Source organism: Ipomoea nil, unplaced genomic scaffold (genome assembly GCF_001879475.1).
Source record: "Ipomoea nil cultivar Tokyo-kokei standard unplaced genomic scaffold, Asagao_1.1 scaffold2297, whole genome shotgun sequence".
NCBI lineage: Eukaryota > Viridiplantae > Streptophyta > Magnoliopsida > Solanales > Convolvulaceae > Ipomoea > Ipomoea nil.
Genome location: NW_017618725.1, coordinates 315,555 through 331,613, shown reverse-complemented (window position 1 = coordinate 331,613; position 16,059 = coordinate 315,555). Strand labels below are relative to the sequence as shown.

General features: G+C 32.8%; 1 long non-coding RNA gene across 1 annotated transcript; it reads left to right on the top strand.

Annotated features, from left to right (window-relative positions):
- The first annotated feature begins 2,715 nt into the window (after positions 1–2,715).
- LOC109151868 lies at positions 2,716–15,709 on the top strand. The gene is made up of 3 exons (XR_002049296.1): positions 2,716–2,730; positions 5,908–5,909; positions 15,619–15,709. It is a non-coding gene; the product is annotated as an uncharacterized LOC109151868 (long non-coding RNA).
- Positions 15,710–16,059: the final 350 nt, after the last annotated feature.

Sequence of the window (16,059 nt, the reverse complement as noted above, 5' to 3'; positions counted from 1 at the left end):
TGGGTTATGGATATTAACTGTGCTTATCTTTATCTGCCTTGCCTGTTTCCCTATGCTTATGAAGTATATATGCTTGATTTTGACCGTTGTCTATGCTAAGCTCTATCTATTGAGTCTATTCCCTGTTTTGAAAACTAGAGTCTCTTAGGATATATCTTCATGCTTCGAAATGGTTTTTCGTATAACTATGTATATATCTATATGTATTGTATTTCAACGCGTTAGAGTGGGTTACCAGCATCTCTCGCTGAACAGATATATTTGGCTTTCAAGCACAGAAGAATAGACACTGGAGCGCGCTAGAATCGTGGAGCATAGAAGTAGATAGTTTCCCTTTCGGCCTGCGTGCCACGGTTATGCATTTACTTTGTTGAGGATATTAGTTAGTTAGCCTGTGCACCTGAGTTCTCTAGCTCAGGTGTGGCATAGCACCCTGTACTCTTTATATTATGTTTTGGGATTTAATGAGATTTTACCTTCTTTACATAAGTTTCAAAAGTTTCGAAAATCTGGGGTGTTACACAAGGAGTTATACAAGCACCAAGAAACAACGTTACTAGTACACAAGCCAAAGCGTAATCACAAGGGTTCATACGAACATCATAAACTTCATCAATAATTTAACGAATATCAATATTAGATTTTAACCACGATTCAAGACTCACAACCTAACCATTGAGTTCATAATATGCCGCTATAGACTTACGTAACATCAATAAATACTCACAAATACACCGGAGATAACAAATCAAGAAGCCAACAAAAACCGTACCAGTGGGCGGTTTGGGTGGGTACTTAAGGTTCCACCGAAACTCCCTGGCATACCAGTGGGTGGTTCCAGCGGGACCCAAAGCACCCGCCAGAACCCCCTTTGTGACCAACGTAACCGGCGGGTGTGCCACCGCTCGCCCGAAACCCCCGCTAGTACATAACCGTGGAGTGAAATTTAACTCGGGAAAAATGCCAAGAATGTGAAATCCATGTCTAAACTCAACAACACTCATACCAACAACAAATATGACTTGAATAGAAGAAATGGCACATCAAACACAAGTATACACCTAAGATAGAAGATCTAAAATAAGCATAAACACAAGATCATGCTCATATTCATCAAGAACACCAAGAATACACATTATAGAGTTAAAGTAGGTTTTCATGGACATAGGGTTACCTCTTTAGCAAAGCAAAACCTCAAACCTCCTCCAAGATCACTCTAGCATGCCATCCTCAACAAGATCTTCATCAAAGACCCCAAACCCAACCTATAAAAAAATAGAACTTAGATAGATAAAGGGGGAAAACCTTAAATAAAAGCTATAGATAGCTATGCCTTACCCTTCCTAAGCTTGGTGAAGAGGAAAGGTGGGAACCTGACTAGTTCTCTTGGGTGGAAGATGAAGAGTAATTCTTGGTAGGAGAAATGGTGGAAATGGTGTGGGAAGGTGAGAAGGGAGAGCTGAAAATGATCTAGGTTTGATGCTAGCTAAGGGTAGGGATACACTTGTGTGTACATTAGGTTGTAACATAAGTGTTTGGGACATAAGTTAGAGAGTCTATAGTTTGGGCTTACAACATTTATTAAATGGGCTATGGAATATATATTTGTATATCTACTAAGGCCCATACAAAGGCATTTTAATAAAGGTTCAATCATATGAATCCATTCAAAGCCTAAGGAATTGGGCCAATATAAATTCCTTGACTAGAATTAAGGCAATAATTATAAGATGTCCAAATGTATAGATAGGATAATTAAATCTATACATAGGAAAATATTCAAAGAAATTAATTAAGGTTTTGGAATAAATTTCAGGGTGTCACACCATTCTTGAGAGCCATCTGAGTGGTCATTCTGATATGTCAAATTTCCTTGCGGAGGAGGATCATAACGATTCTAACAAGCTAAAGCTGAGTGTCCCATACGACCACAGATCTGACAGATCGGCGGTCCGCCATTGCCGCCGCGCCCACGCTGACCGCCCCCGGCCAACCAGCGATCTATCGCCGCCACCTCCACGCTGGCCACCGAGACTGTGGTTCTGCCCACTGCGGTTATTGTCGCGGCCTCCACGACAGGTCTGCCCGCCTCGCTAAATAGCGAAGGCCCGCCGGTGGTGCGCCAGGAGCCGTTCCTCGGATGAACTCCTGAACGCCAAGAAAGTTGGCCAGCTCGCCTAGGGCTACGGTACCGTGGATGGAGAGAGATGCGGTTAGGTTTTGAAACTCTGGCCGTAAACCCCAAAATGCATAAAGATTCATCTCGTCTAACCCGACCGGCCTATCGGCCAAAGCAAGATCTCCAAAATAATACGGGTACGAACAATATAATCAGCAACCGTGGAATCTCCCTGGTTTAGAGACTGGAGTTGGCCAAGAAGATTTAACAAGCGGGCGCGAGATGCGGAAGCCAAAGACTGTTCAATTGACTCCGAAACCACCCGTGATGTACGTCGTCCAATGGCGAGGTGCATGACTTCTTCACTGAGAGAAGAGATCAACATAGACATAAGTGCTCGATCATGCCGAAACCACGTTGCATGCTAGGGATTTGGGGCCGGCGAAGCGCCGTCTACGGCTGGGAGAAAGGGCGTCGGACTGGGATGTGACCCATCTATGAACGGCATCAGACCATGCCCGTCAAGAAACGGTAAGACTTGAGTTCTCCAAAACAGATAATTCTTATGGGTAAACTTAATACTAATAAAGTGATGAGCAGTAGAAAGAGAAGTAACAGCAGAGCTAGTGGAAGACGTGATAGCTGCATTGGAAACGGTTCGTTCGGAGGAGTTAGCAGATTCGGCAGCCATTGGAATAGAGGAAAAAACCATAGCTTAACTGATACCAGATGAGAACTGTAGGAAACTGTATATTATAAACAGTAGTTACAATGTACATGTAAGGGGAATATATATACAAGAGGAATCATATGGAGACTATAATAGAGCGTCATACTATGACTCAAATACAAGAATCCTAATACTAGTCCTAATATGCACAATCCTGTGAATTCACATAAAAAATAAATAAAGTAGAATTAAATTAATAAATCACATGGTTGCAGTAGGCGCTGGGCGCTAGTCGGGCGCCCGGGCAGCGCCTAGCGCCTAAGCGGCCTAGTCGGTGCCTAGGCGGAATCTAGGCGGCGCTAGGCGGTCGCGAAAAAAGCAGTAGCAGACTTGCAATTTGACAATTTTAATGAGGCTGTTTTCAAAATTTTATCAAATAACACATCCAAATAAATGGCATAATGACAATTCATAAGTCATAACATCAAAAGAATATTTAAAAAAAAAAAAAACTCAAATGAAATACCCAAATACTTCAATCATCCAAAGATTGAAAGTATCAAACTAGTCTACAAGTGTATATATGTCATATTATATGTATATGTCATATAAATGGATCAAATTAGCAAGGTCGAGTCGGTCGGGTTAACTCGACTAACTCGACAGAAATTGACGAGTTAACTCGGCGTAATCGGACGAGTTAGGTGCTAGGCGGCTGAATTAGGCGCTAGGCGGGCGCCTAGGCGGTTGGTCTCCTAGGCGGGAGCCTAGGGCGGAAATCGCCACGGCCTATGGGCGCCTAGCGCCTAGGCGCCGATTACTCGGTGCCTAGGCGGGATTTTTACAACCCTGATAAATCATTATCTAATATAAATTCCTAAGAATAATCATACAAATTTATTTGTGTCTTAAAAAACATAAGTAGGAATTATACTTGAGTGCCACCAGAGTACCAGACTGCTGAAATGCACAGGAGCTGCTGCAAACTACAAAATGTCAAAGCATAGTTCAATTATATGCAATTATCAAGTTGGCAGTATCCAACACAATCTAGGCATTCTTCTTTTAATTTAGGCATTCTTCTTTTAATTATTCATCACTTGGCAGTATCCAACACAATCTATTAACAATAAAAGATTAACATGAGTAAACTAAAACCTGTTTACTAGATTAGAATTGAAAAATCAATTAACATATGAAAATATTTACCAAAAAAATCATTATCAAGGATTCATGGCAGTTGACAGTTTCACATTTTGATGTTTCAGTAGTTTGTGAATTGAAAGATTTCCAAAAGCCAAAAGCATTCTTAAATCAAAGAGTATAACTAATTATAATTAAATTAACTAATAATTATCTAAATTCATTAGAAGAATTATAAAAACTTACCTTTGTATCTTTGAAAATATGTAGCATTTATACACACTACTGAACTGCAAAATGCAAAATGTAAACTGCAATTGAGTTTGGCTTGGATAGCTACTCATCTATTATTATCACTAGTAATTCACCCGCGCGATGCACGGGGAAAAAATTATGTTATTATTAATATAAATAAAAAAAATAAAAAAATAAAAAAAATTTAAATTGTTTAATATAATAATATTTTTGAGCTTTCATTGGTCAAGTATTTATTATTTTTATAGAATACAAAATTACAATTAAAATTTTGTATGGTTAATATAATCTCTAATTATGTACATATTCAAATAAACTTATAGAGAGAATTTACATAATTACATTGATTTATTCTTAATTGTATTTCATCTATATTATAATTTTCACAATATGAATAATAACTCAGATAATTACATTTAGAAAGCAAATTTCAAATTTTGTATGAGTAAATTTAAACTCTAGTTGAACACATTTTTATATGATTATATAATATATTCTTTATGCACATGTCATTCCATAAACTCAAATGTCATTCTATAAGTCCAAGATCACATTTTGTGGAGATAATTCAAATGTATTTTTTTTTTCTTTTAAAAGTCCTAAGTTTAGAAATCCATAAAAACATTAAAGACTCATACGATATATACATTTATATATATTTAAATTTTTATTTATGGCTCAAATGAATTTTTTTTATTCTGAAGTCCAATAATTGACCCACGGCCCGCAGCATTTGCTTTCTTCATCCCTTCTCGCTTCTGTCATTTCTTTGAAGCATTTGAGAGGGAGAAAAATTATATGTAAAGGCTTGCATTAATTGCACTGTTTCAGATATCGAATAGGCTTTCATCAAAAATTTAATTAATATTGTAATCCCAAGAAGCACCATAAATAACAAAAGCATATCAAATAGATTTTCATTGTAAAGCCAGAGATTTAATTAATATTGCACCGTTTCATATTTTTTATTAATCGGGAATCGGAATCCTTAATACTAATATCATAACATTTAATAACTCCATTAATTCAATAAATGTAATCCTTTGCTATGGGCGAGAAAAAATAGCTATTTTATTTTTCAAATGTTGTGCTTTTTTTTTATAGTAAAAGATGTTGTGGCTATTTTATATTTATAGCTAGTAATAATAATAGTGTTGGTAATTAATTGTAACATTAATTACTTCCCAAACCATATAGCTTTATTATATTTAAGATTTCATCAATTTATTTTCTTTTATCTAACAGAGTATACAAAACTAAAAAAATATATATATATAAATTAACAAAATAAACATGAAAAACAGTGACTATGGACATTTATGAACATTCCAAGATAAGAAGGTGATCCAACACACTGGGAATCCCTAAGAACATTATATAATATTAAAACAATTTAAAGGAAACATTAAATAATTTTCTTGACTTAACATTAATTTTCTGGAAAAAGAAAAAGAAAATCAAAACAAAAAAACAAAAGTAAGTCATACATATTAAAGTTGTAAATCTGTAATACACTTTATGGATTAAAGTCATATAACCTTAATAGTCAATTTATATAGTAATTATACCGTTTAGATCGAAGTCACAAAAGAAAAGTTTTTAAAAAAAAACTTTTATAAGTCATGAAACCTTAATTATTTTGAAAAAATGAAAAACAAATAGATGTAAAAATATACTTGTTACGCTGTTAGGTTGTTACCTCATGATTTCATAGCCAGAGAAGTTATGAATGCAACGATTCGAAGGAGGTCACCGGAATCTGGGGTTTCCTAAACCGTATGTAGAAAAGTAGAGAAGTGAAAGAATGAGGAAATGAGTTTGAAACTTTGATATGATGTTAGAGGAGACTTACCTGAAAGGTGGATAGTCAGAGACTGGCTCACAAACCCATAGAGAGTTGGTGAAACGAAGCTGGAGACGGAAAGGCGAGGTTGGAGATGGAGTGACTAAGACCTAATAAGAGGGTGAGAAGCAGAGAGACGGAAACAGTCTAGACGGAGAAGGAGAAGACTACAGTCTCTGACGATGGGCTGATGGTGGCGTCTGACAGTCTAGTTAAGAGACGGAGGCGAGAGGTGTTGAAGTGAGGAGTGAGAGGGATGAGCTGAGTAGCGGAAACGAAATGAGGGCCGATGCTCTCAAACCCTAACATAAGCCTTATATACTACATATGTAAATCAGGTTACGGGTCATATTCGAATTTTAAGAGAGCGATCCGAAATCCGAACCGAATACTACCATATTGCACTTGTTTTTTCGGGTCTGGCCTATTGCGGGTCAAATCCAACCCAAATACTGTCAAACGGGTTGAACCCATGACATTTTTTTTTTGAACCCGATTTATGCTCACCCCTAGCTAAAATAGCAATGAACGGTATCAGTTGACTTCTATTTATTTATATTAAAATTTTCAACAGTCCTATAATGCAAAAATATTTTCGGATTATGTTAGTCATATAATGAACACAGTTAAGAATTAACTCAATTTTAATAAAAGTTTACTTCATTCTAAATCCAACACAAAGAAAATGTCAGTACACATTTTTTCATCAGTTGTCATATAAACATATTGAAATAAAGGTTAAATAGGTCACCGAACTACACACCATAATACAATTAGGTCACTAAACTTTAAAAAATTACAATTAAATTCCTAAATTAACCCATTTAATACAATTTATCCAATTTCATAGTTTCTAAAAAGGTTACCCAATTTAAATAATTTTAAATAAAATAATTATTTATTAAAAAAAAAAAAAAAAAACAATGTCATCTCCATTGCCGGAACGAAAAACCAGTCTTCACCTCCAGCCATTGGGACCTTCGTCTCTCGGCCAGAAACGAAGAAACTTTCTTCATCTCTGGTTGCGTTCTCCGTCTTCGGCCATGGAGGCGAAGTTGTTTTTATATCTTGTTTTTTTTTAATAATTATTTTATTTAAAATTATTTAAAAAAATATTTTTAAATTGGGCAATTAGTTAGAAACTAGGAAATTAGAAAAATTGCATGAAAAGGGTTAATTTAAGAATTTAATTGTTAACTTTTTCTTTTTTAGCTTCAGTAGCGTAATTGCATTATCGTGTACAGTTTGGTGGTCTATTTTACCCTTACTTCAAAAATATTTGCCATCAATTTAATAACAAAATATTATTGTATACCAAAATTTATGCTTATATTATGGGCATTAGTGTTGGGTATGTATTATATTATCTTCACTGGTTTGTATTTAATAGTGTATGAGAAGATAAAGGGTAGTGGATTATGTTAGCGGGTTTGACTTATCGGTGAATTGTATTAGCGGTTTGTAAAAAGATATTTGATCAAATTAATTGTTTAATATTAGCGATAAATTGGTAAAAGACAAAAAAGGACATTTTTAATAATAATAATAATAATAATAATAATAATAATAATAATAATAATAATAATAATAATAATAATAATAATAAATGAAAAAAAAGTGATGTGGGATCAAATTTGATCCCACATCGAAAAGAAATTAAGAAGAGGGAGTTGAGCTCCCTCATTAAAAGGGGAGGTCAACGCCCTCTTATTTATCCTTGCCCTTCTGATTCCCACATCGGATGGGCAGGAAAAGAGAAGCGTCAGGCTTCATTATTAAAGAAGCCTATGGCAAATGCCCAAGATGTTAAGGAGAAACGCAGTAACAAGCTCATACGCAGGTCAATCTTTAGTTTCAATTCACCATTTTTTTGTTGTTTAAATTTCAGTTATTATTACTTTATAAATTTCACGATGTTTTGGGGTGTTCTGGTCTTTTCTTTTTTCCGTAAGTTTTTTTGGAGATGCTTTTTGTTTGCAAATTTTTAGTTTCCTTTTCCTTTCAGTTTTGGAGTTTAGAGCTTGTACGTTACTGCTGCATCATACTCTTTTTGTTTACAATGTTTTTATTTTGTTTACAAAGTTTTTGTTTCCTTTTTCTTTCATTTTTTGCTTAGCACCCTGCAGAATCTACGGTTTTCAAAGTTCTACATCATACATCAAATAAACAATGAGTTTCGGACTTGTGTAATACAACTGGTTTTCAACGAGCGGAGGATTTTCTACTGGAGCTCCTCTGAGGAGGAACAAACACAAGATTTTTCTATCTGTCAGTTCATTTCCGGCCTCAGAGATCTTAGTTTCAGAAATGTACTTAACTACTCTGTCAGAGGACCTTGTGCTTGGCTCACACCGAACAAATCTTCCTCCTATTACTTAGATCAGAAAGGTCCCCAACAATGCAACTTGCTTCATCTTCATTAGCCTTCGTTAGCCTGGGCAATTTCGTATATTGCATACTCAACTCTTTAGATAGCACAAGTCTTTAGTACCACCTTTGATATAAATGCAATGGTGTTTGGAAACATCTCTTTGAGCCCTTTAAGGTCTGGTCAAAACATATGAACCACTCTTTTCATTAAATCAGGAGGCAAAGCTTCACCACAGAGATGCACTATAAGTTGCTTGTTCATTTCTCATGTATTGCAAGAAGTGAGCTGACAAATTTCTATTATGCCATGTCAACCATGTTCAAAGAACCAAAGGTTCTCACAACTAGGTTATGCTAACAAGTCAATGTTGGTACATATATAAAGTCGCTTAATTAGAAAGAGAAAGAAACAATCATATCAAAGAATATTATACCTTTATGATTCTTGAAACGAGTTTTATACCTTTATAAAGGTATAGTATTCTTTGATATGATTGTTTCTTTATCTTTTTAATTAAGCGACTTTATATATGTACCAACATTGACTTGTTAGCATAATTTAGTTGTGAGGATCTTTAGTTCTTTGAACAGGGTTGACATGGCATAGTAGAAATTTGTCAACTCACTTCTTGCAATACATGAGAATTGAACAAGCAACATATAGTGTATCTCTGCAGAAAAGAGTGGTTCATATGTTTTGACCAGACCTTAAAGGGCTCAAAGAGATGTTTCCAAACACCATTGCATTCATGTCAAAGGTGGTACTAAAGACTTGTGCCATCTAAAGAGTTGATGATGCAATATACGAAATTGCCCAAGCTAACGAAGATGAAGCAAGATGCCCAATTTTCTCTTGTGAAATGGGGGCCGATAATTACATGCTCCAACGCTGTCTCCATGTCTTTTATCGTTTGTGCTTAATTGTTGGAGCAGTGCGAGATTGCAATCAGAAGCAGGGGTGGTTTCCCATCGCGTTGTTTGCACAATGGTTGCAAGGAGTTCAAAGTTGATCTAGACTTTTTGATGGATACCCAGCATGGGCACCCAATCGGTACCACCTAACAGGCAGTCGGGCATGGAAGAAGGCATGGAAGAATGTATTAAAAGGCAATGGGATAATCAAGTCAGCATTAAATTATTTCCTAATTACCCTTCCATTTCCTAAATAACCTCCATCACATTAATCACCCATTCTAGCTACCACCAATTATTATCTGGAGCCTAGTCCCCCTCTACCTTACTCATTCTTCTACTATAAAAGAGAGTAGTTAGGAACCGGAAGGGGGGCTCCATCTCCTTGGAGAAAACAACTATACATGTACAAAATACTTAAAATATAGTGAATTTTTGGTTTGGTACCGCCTAAAAAGGTCTATGGTTTTTACCTTTCGGTTTCCATGTTAAAATTCTTGCTTCTATTTATTTCTTACATTTTATTTCTCATTTGATCAGTTATGTTGGCCCGTTGAGTGACTACCTCTGGGTTACGAAACCAACATTGGCAAGGTCTGTGGAGAGCGCGACGAAAGTCGTGTGCCTCTATCAGTTCAATCCTGATGAAATTAACTAGTAGCGTGGCAGGATGTTCGACCAATTTCTATGTATTGGCAGATTTGAATGTAGGAGCTTCAATAGGAAAATCTACAACAACAAAGGAAATGTATATTTTCGTGGTAATAAGGGAAAAGGAAAGTAAGAAAATTCAATTCTCAAAGCTCCAAATTCTTGGTTTTTATTCATATATACATGTGCGTGCAAAGGCAGAATTATGAAGAAGCATGGAATTTTCTTTTGACTGGTTATATTGTGTCCTAGGAAAATGTTAAGAATTACATGTGGGTGCATTTGGTCAAAACAAAGCGCACTCAATTGAGTCACCAAAATACAAAGGCCAAGAATTTCGGTTAAAAAAAGAATGCATCATTACATGGTGGAATTGTAAAGGTCCATGGTTTTACCTTTCAGTTTTCATGTTAAAATTCTTGTCTCTATTTATTTCTTACACTTCATTTCTCATTCAATCGGTTATGTTGGTCTGTCAAATAATCACCCCGGGTCACAAAACCAACACTTGTCATTGAAGGAGAAGGCGGATGGGAGGGTGAACGTGAAGATGTGTCCAATGTGTAAGTGCACCATTGAGAAGGTGACGGATGGATGCAACCACATCGAATGCGCCTATGTGGGAAACCTAACCTTTTATGAAATCAGTGATGAATGCTATATATAACCATTTGAGGTCTGTTCATTTGGGCATCGCATAACTTGAATCATGGTTAGACACTCTCCCCTATACTAGAGGAAAGAAATGCTATTACATTATTGGAAAACATGCATTATACTAGATTGTATGATATTGGATCCACCTATCTTAAGCCTTTCAGTATGCAATTTATATCATCATATCATCTTTACTCCACCTCGATTTGTGTCTTTACAAAAATGTACGTGCTCATTGAGATAGATATTATGATATATTCACTGTTCAGCGGCTGAGGTAAATCGCATTTCTAATCTGCATGAGCTCAAGACCATATTTTTTACCCAGAAACGTAAAACCCAAAGCTATCTATCCCATCGTTGTTTGACCACGCTGAGCTTCTGGTTAGACTATATGGGGTTGAATTGGGGTGGGTACGTGGAGGTTGAAGAAGGGATAGTGGTTAGGTTGGAGTTATCAAGAGGTTCAGGGAAGTGGCCTGGGAGATATATAGAGCCATAGTTTTTGTAAGAAAGTAACTGGTTGGATTCATGAGATTGGTGGGGTGGGATGGGGTTGGTGGGGTTTGTATTTTCTCGTTTGTTGGATAAGGAAATAAAAATTCTTTGCTTATGTGTGTAAGCAAATACTCCCTCTGTCCCATTTTGCATGTCTTACTTTCCTTTTTAGTTTGTCCCAAAATGTTATCCTCTTTCCAAAATTGAACATCACCATCATTCTATTTTTTCCCAAATTACCCTTATGGCTTTTGCTTTTATTTCCAAAAGTGAAAAAGTGAAGGGCCTAATTGGAAAATACATAGCATTTACTTTAATTCCTTAAAAAGCGTGCAAAAAGCAAATGAAACAACCAATTCGGGACAGAGGGAGTATAACTATTTAAATAACTATTATTTACCCTTGATGCAAAACATAAAATTTAATTAATTTTATTGTTTATAACTAGTTTTTTACGCGCATTGCGCGATTAGGATAATGCCCAATATTTTTCTTAAATAAGTATTTTAAAGTATATCAAGACAAGATTATATTAAAAACTCAACAATCTGAACTATTCATTTGATTTAATAATTTGACGGTCATTTTTTCTACCCAATGTTTATAATTAAATAAATATTTGAAAGTATATAAATGCAAGATTATATATGAGAAGTTCAACATAAGTAATTTAATGTCTAATTTGTTTATTTAAATATGTAATTTATAGTATATGAATACAATGTAATATATGAGATTCATTATAATTGTTACTAAACTTTTTTTAAATAGTAAGTATTTTGGTTGCAAAGGGTTCTAATATATTTAATGAATGCACATATATACAAGATCAATGAATGAATCAACGGTACCAGTCATTTAGGTGTTTTGCTCAGTGTTCATTTAGTTCAACCATTATTGTTGAATAAAACAATCATTTAGGTGTTTTGCTTAGTGTTCATTTAGTTCAACCATTATTGTTGAATAAATTATTATGGATAAAGAAATTCCTAATTTAAGGAATTTAGATGTAGTAAAAATTTAAAATTTTTAATTATAATGTAACCCAAAGATATTGGATGATTGGTAAATATGATGTAACTCAAAAATCAAAATGCTAAATAAAGTATTTTGGTTATTCAACAGTTTGAAGCAACAATTTGTTCCAAATCACTGAAAATACAAACATTGCAATATACAATATTTTCACTTAACGTTTTTGAGAATGATTTCCCCAAAACACATCTATATTTAAAAAAAAAATTATTATTAAAATTATTATTATTATTATTATTATTATTATTATTATTATTATTATTATTATTATTATTATTATTATTATTATTATACCCTTAGGTCATTTTAAATGTTAATTTAAACATCTAATTTTTTCAAATATCTTTTTACGGACCGTTGATATAATTCACTGGTCAAATCCGCTAATATAATCCGCTAACGCTAACCGCTAACTGCTGATTGTCAAACAAGGACATTGCGAGGTAGTTTCTCACTTCAATTTGTTGTGTGATTTAAATACTCTATTTGTCAACAAATCCCTCAAGTAGTTAATATAATTGGCTTTATTAATTTAAATTTTTTCATGGTATTAATAAAATACCTGATAAATAAATATATATCATTATTTTGTATTATAACTTTGATATTTAATTAAAAAATAGTGCACAAAAAAAAAGATAATAGGCATTGTAGTGAATATAATCAATTGATGATTTTGAATGTAAAGAATTTTTACATTGGAGAAAAATAAAGACAATATAACTAATGAAATTATTTCTCTTAATTAATTTACTGATAATGAATAATTTTTTTTTTTTAAATAAAGACATTGTAGAGACAATGTAGCGAATATAATCAATTGATGAATTTGAATTTTGAATGTAAAAAATTTTTATATTGGAGAAAAATAAAGACAATATAACTAATGAAATTATTTCTCTTATTTAATTTATTGACAATGAATATTTTCTTTTTAATAAAGACATTGTAGACACATAATTCTAAATTAAAGAAATGCATATGTATTATTTTTTGTTGTAGCTACTAAATTATTATTTATAATTTAATAAGAGTAAAATAGAGTACTAATTATGCCAACTTTGATTGGGATGTGGTTCGAAGCTAAGACTTTTCTTATCCTATTGAAATCAATGAGTAAGTTAACGGTGAACTAACAGAAATTAACGGAAAAGGTAATATTTAACGGAAAAGTTAACGGATAATCATATTCATTAAGGATAAATTAGGAAATTTAAAGGAAAAATTAAAATCTGATCAATCTAAGCCATTCATTTGATTAAAAAATTTGACCGCCATTTTTTCTACCCATTATAGGCCACTCTCTTGGGCTCTTATTAGTATAGTAGATAAGGAATTTCCTACTATACATTTCTACCTTTTTGTTTGTTGTATTTGAGATGAAAATTTTGAACATATGTGATTTCTTTGTTATCATGAGTAGCTAAACTTCTATAGGAATTTGAATTCATAATGATGTTTATTTCTATAGTTTGTTTTTAATGCATGAGTTCTATCCTTTTTATTTTATAAGTATTCTATTTGTGTGACTTTATTCATAATTATATTATTTACTAGTTTTTTACGCGCATTGCGCGATTGGGATAATGCCCAATGTTTTTTTTTTAAATAAGTACTTTAAAGTATATTAAGGCAGGATTATATTGAAATTGTTCATGCATAGATAATTGAAGGTTGAATTTGCGTATTTAAATAGGTAATTCTTCTCCCAAAGGTTGAGTCCTCAACCCCAAGGGCCCCCTCACACTCCGGCCCGACAGAGCATTGTGGGAAGTTGTAAATCACGATGACTCAATGGTTCAGTAGACAGGGCCAAATGCTGATACGCACAAGGAATCTGCCCACTTTGGACATAATTCTCGCACTGCCGCCGCCGAGGTTCAAACGATGGTCTCTTCTCCCAAATACTACTCACTAAACCATTAAGCTAAGCCCGTGCGGGTTAAATAGGTAATTCTCAGTTTACAAATGCAAGATAATATAATCAAGATTGATTATAATTGTCAATAAAATAATTGTATAGGTATAGTTGAAACCAAATACGGGACATAAGGGAGAACACATAAAAATTAGGGCATAAAATATTAAATATATACTAATATTGTTTGAGGAGATTCCGACATTAGGATTTGTGGTTAAGTTCTATTAAGACTTTAATATTAGAATTAGATTAATGGTGTAGTTATAATTCTATATTAGACTTTAATATTAGAATTAGACTAACGGTGAATTAACGGAAAAATTAAATGGATAATCATATAATTAAGGATAAATTAGAAAATCTTAAAAGAAAAAAATTATAACCTGAACAATATGAACCATTCATTTGATTTAATAATTTGGCGGTCATTTTTTCTACCCAATGTTAATAATTAAATAAATTCGCTGGTCAAATCCGCTAGTATAATTCGCTAACTGCTGATTGTCAAACAAGGACATTGCGAGGTAGTTCTCACTTCAATTTGTTGTGTGATTTGAATACTCTATTTGTCACAAAATCTCTCAAGTAGTTAATATGGTTGGCTTTATTAATTATATTTTTTTTAATTTTTTCATGGTATTAATAAAATACTTGGTAAATAAATATATAGCATTATTTTGTATTATAACTTTGATATTTAATTAGAAAAATAGTGCACAAAAAAACATAATAGATAATGTAGTGAATATAATCAATTGATGAATTTGAATGTAAAAATTTTTACATTTGAGAAAAATAAAGACAATATAACTAATGAAAATATTTCTTTTAATTAATTTATTGATAATTAATAATTTTTTTTCACTGAATAAAGACATTGTAAGGACAATGTAGCGAATATAATCAATTAATAAATTTGGATATAAAGAATTTTTATATTGAAAAAAATAAAGACAATATAACTAATAAAATTATTTCTCTTATTTAATTTATTGAAAATGAATAATTTTTTTTTTGAATAAAGGCATTGTGGACACATAATTCTAAATTAAAGAAATGCATATGTATTATTTTTTGTTGTAACTACTAAATTATTATTTATATAATTTAATAAGAGTAAAATAGAGTACTAATTATGCCAACTTTGATTGGGATGAGGTTCGAACCTAAGACCTTTTTTTTTATTGAAATCAATGAGTAAGTTAACGGTGAACTAACGGACATTCTTAAAATTTTAACGGAATTAGTAACGGTGTGTGGGTATTTTAGGAAATTTAGTGTAAAATTTAAATCTGATCAATCTTTTAATCAATCTGAGCCATTCATTTGATTAAAATTTGTGACCGCCATTTTTTGTACCAATTATAGGCCTAACTCTCTTGGGCTCTTATTAGTATATATATAGTAGATAGATATATTTTTTTTAAATGATAAAATTAAACATTAATCATCAAAATTCATTCGGAAATTTACTCTATATGACTGACTCTATTACATTATAATATATGTTCAACAATACTTTTTCAACCTGTTGAAGCACAAAGAGTCAACACCGCCTCCACTGAGGCTCAATCTCATGACATCCCATATGGGAGAGTCACTAGATGTCATTTGAGCACAAATTACTTGGCATATTCTATTAGCATATATTATGAAGCATTGTGTTATTAGATATTACATGAGAATTGAAAATTTTACATTTCAATAATTCAAATGTACTTATAATATGAAAAATACACATACACATATACACACACGTAAAATATAAAAAAAATATATAAAATTTTTATAAGTATTAACTGTAATATAATTTTATAGTTATTAAAAATAATAAATAAATGATTTTTAATACAGTATTACAAAAAATCAATTATTAAAAATAGGTAAAAAAATATATATATATAAATATAAAGACCACTTAAAATAAGATCATAGTACAACTAAGATCACAGTCATATACACAACAAGACAAATCTAAAGCTTCC